This window comes from Elaeis guineensis, chromosome 6, assembly GCF_000442705.2.
Source record: "Elaeis guineensis isolate ETL-2024a chromosome 6, EG11, whole genome shotgun sequence".
Taxonomy (NCBI): Eukaryota; Viridiplantae; Streptophyta; class Magnoliopsida; order Arecales; family Arecaceae; genus Elaeis; species Elaeis guineensis.
The window spans coordinates 76890456-76894502 of NC_025998.2; the positions used below are offsets into that span (position 1 = coordinate 76890456).

The 4047-nt window shown below is 38.1% G+C and overlaps 1 non-coding gene across 1 annotated transcript; it reads right to left on the bottom strand.

The window, feature by feature from the left end:
• Positions 1–3691: 3691 nt before the first annotated feature.
• On the bottom strand, positions 3692–3797 carry LOC140859029 (small nucleolar RNA R71). The gene has a single exon (XR_012142429.1). It is a non-coding gene; the product is annotated as a small nucleolar RNA R71 (small nucleolar RNA).
• Positions 3798–4047: the final 250 nt, after the last annotated feature.

Sequence of the window (4047 nt, forward strand, 5' to 3'; positions counted from 1 at the left end):
TTCATTCTTTAAGCTTTGATTTTCTTGAATGAAGGTGAAATTTTCAATTGAAAGGTTTTCAGCTTGTTTCACTAAGGACTGATTTTCCAATTTCAGTTCTTTATTTTTCATCCCTAGTTTCTTTAATTCATCAATTAAATCATAGAATGCTTCATGCAATTCTTCAAATGTAAATTCTCTAGGGGATTCAGAAGTTACCTCATTTTCGTGTGCCATAAGGCACAGGTTGGCTTGTTCTGTTGAGGTTTCCTCATCGGAGCTTGAGTCATCACTCGCACTCCAAGTCGCCATCATTGCTTTCTTTTTGAACTTTTTGGGACCTTTCTTCAGTTGTGGACATTCGAATTTGAAATGTCCCGGCTTCTTGCACTCGTAGCATATAAGGGGTTGATCTTTCTCTTTCTCTTTGCTTTGTTCCCCTTTTGTGAATGACTTCTTTTTCATTCCCTATTTTCTTTTTCTTAGAAACTTCTTAAATCTCTGGGTGATGAGTGCCATCTCTTCATCCTGTTCTTCATCTTCAGTGTCATCCGTTTCATCATCAGGCGAAGCTGTGGATTTGAGGGCAATGGTTCTTTTCTTTTTGACTTCATCCTCTTGATGTTGCTTCATGCTAAGTTCATGAGTCATCAAGGATCCAAGAAGCTCTTCTAGAGGTAGAGTGTTCAAGTCTTTTGCTTCTTGGATGGCAGTCACCTTGGCTTCCCAAGTTCTTGGCAATGACCTGAGAATCTTCCTTACAAGCTCACTGTTAGTATAAGATTTGTCAAGACTCTTCAAACCATTAATTATATCAGTAAAATGAGTAAACATAGCAGTTATGGACTCATCATGCTCCATTTTAAACAATTCATATTTATGCACAAGCATGTTTATTTTAGACTCTTTTACTTGATTTGTTCCCTCATGGGTTATTTCTAACCTATCCCATATTTCTTTAGCAGATGCACAAGTAGAAATACGATTAAATTCATTTGCATCTAGTGCACAATAAAGAACATTCATCGCTTTAGCATTTAATTGTGCCAATTTCTTATCAACCTCATCCCATTCTTTCTCGGGTTTGGTTGACTCCTCACCATCTATAATCTTGGTGAGTGTGTAAGGACCGTTCACTATGATACTCCACATATCATAGTCGTGTGCTTGTATGAATATCTTCATCCGAGCTTTCCAATAGGTGTAATTAGACCCATTGAAAAGTGGAGGTCGGTTTGTAGATTGCCCCTCGGCTAGAGAAGTACCGACATGGGTTGCCATAGATCTTTGGCTCTTTGATTGTTAGATCAAAGAAGGGCTAGAGCACCGGGCTCTGATACCACTTGTTGGCCATCTATGCAACCCAAGAGGGGGGGGTGAATTGGGTTTTTAAAAATTTTAAGCTCAACTAATTGCTTATGAAAAGTATTTGTTAAAAGCTTGTTGAATGAGAAGAAAGACTTTAAATCAAGATTAATTACCTAAAGCAAGAATGCAAGGATATAATAAAGAAATAAAGTGAAACAATAAAGCACACCACAAACACAAGGATTTATAGTGGTTCGGTGCCAACCTTGCACCTACATCCACTCCCCAAGCTCCTACTTGAGAATTTCAATCCACTATACTTGTATTTAATCCGAATACAAACGTCGAAAACTCCGACACTAGCTATCCCAAGCTAGTCCACTTATTTTCCGGGTACAAGCCAACCCAAAACACTCCAATTTCAGGTTCGGATCAACCTTCCCTTGTTTTGGAAACTCTCCAAAAGCAAGAACAATTACTCACAAAGAGTAAGACAGTTTAGAGCATAAATAAGTACAAGAATAGCTCCTTAAATGAGCGAATATAATAATAAAAATACTTTACTCAAATGAAGAATCCCCTTTTGGATTTTCTCAAGGTGGATGAATGCTTGAGAAGAAGATGAACTTGATTGAAGACTTCTTGAAGGCTTTGAAAGAGCTCTTGATCAAGGTTGATCAGTTGGCTTGAAAAACCCTCTCTTTGAATGCTCTTGAATGCCCTTTTGAACACTCTTGCTTTTCTCTTTCACAATCTCTCGTGTATATTGTAGATCTCTTGTCTCTCTCGTGTGGATTGTGGATCCCCTCTCTTTTTCTTTTGTGTATTTCGTTGATCTCCTCGTGTATATTTTGGATCTCTGTATTTCTCATGTATTTTCTCCTTTTGAAACCTTTTATAGCATTAAGAAACAAGGAAAAACATTTTTGGCAGAAAAAGAGCCGTTAGAGCATTTTAAGGGAGCATAAAAGGCAATTAAAACGGGCAAAAAACTAGCTGTTGCGGACGATTTCCATCGCAGGGGTCGACTCATGAGTCGACTCATGCTTCAGGGGTCGACTCATGAATCGACCTTTGTTGCAAAGACCAGAGATTTGGTTTCTGGATTTTTTTTGGCCCAAATCAGCAGAGGTCGACTCATGAGTCGACTCATGCCTTGTGGGTCGACTCATGAGTCAACTCACAGGTCATGCCAAGCCAAAAATCCAGCGTGCCAAGGGAAATTTTTGCGTGCCAATCAGCTCATTGTACCATGAGTTGACTCATGAGTCGACTCATGCACTTCAAACCTTCATAACTTCAAAAATATAAGTCCAAAAATAATGAAATTTTCACCAATAGATTACAAATTATTTGTTCTACCAAATGATACTATCAAATCAGAATTTTAGTAAAATTATGATTTTGCCCCTGAAGAGCATAAAGACTTTTTCAATTTAAAATATTTGTATCCCTTCAATCTGCTTTGTAATCATCAAAATCAATCTAGGAGCAACAGACTTGGTCAGCTAGCTGGTGTCTAGGCAAGTGGTTTGTGGGATGACTGGGCCTGAAGGAAGGTGGTTTTTAATTGGTTCCGTTCGCTGATCTGGCCAATTTAATTGGTGTCTAAGAAAAACAACGGGGGGACTCCCACCAACCTTACACTTATCTGGCCAGTTGGTTGGTCAAGTTTTGACTTGGAGGGCTTGAAGGCTAACTCTAGTTAGGAGTTGTCTAGAACTAGGGTAACCTTAGGATAAAGAGTCCACTGCGTGCTAACTTGATTGTAATTAAAATCTAACCACAACTAATTCTTCTATTAGTTTTAGGACTTCTTAGGATCTCTTCTTTAGAACTCTTTTCTTTCTTCTCCTCTCCTCTTAATAATAATAAAAAAAAAATAATCCTTAACAGACTAGGATAGTCCTACATAGACCTTTTAGTTGCATGTTAGGTCGACGATCACTAAAACCCGACTTGTAACCATCAGACGAAGAATTAGAAAAGACTCTTAGGACTATCCAAGTTAGAAACATGGCTGCACCTGGTGAGGCTAATCCTCCATTCTCATTGAGAGAATATTTCACTCCATCCTCGTATTCCTACTCTCTATGCATTCAAGCACCTCCAGTAGAAGCTACCCAATATGAGATTAAGTCTAGCATTATTCAAATATTGCCATCATTCTATGGACTTAGTAACGAGGACCCATACAAATACTTGGATAAATTTTTTGAAATTTGTTCCACAATAAAAATCCAAAACTTCTCCGATGATGCCCTTAGGTTGAAACTGTTCCCTTTCTCACTTAAGGACAAAGTCAAGCATTGGTTAAACTCCTTAGACTCTATAACCATTTCAACTTGAGATCATCTTCAGAGAGAATTTCTCAAGAAATACTTTCCAATTAAAAAAATAAATTAAATTAGAAAAGCTATCACTAGTTTTTTCCAATTGGAGGGTGAACTTTTTCATGAGACATGGGAAAGGTTAAGGGACCTCATTCGTAAATGTCCACACCATGCTGTCCCTAAATGGCAACTTTGTCAGTGTTTTTTATGATGGTCTATCGGAGAAACACCGACAAATGGTTGATGCATCATGTGGTAGGACATTCATGCTAAAGAGTGAGGATGAAGCCTGGCTGCTCTTTGAAACACTTAGTGAGAATTTCCTACATCATATGTCTGCCACCTCTAGAGAACAACCCATGCTTCAACAAAAAAAAAGTAGAATTTATCAGATTGGAAACATCATAGATATCCACAGTAAGGTAGA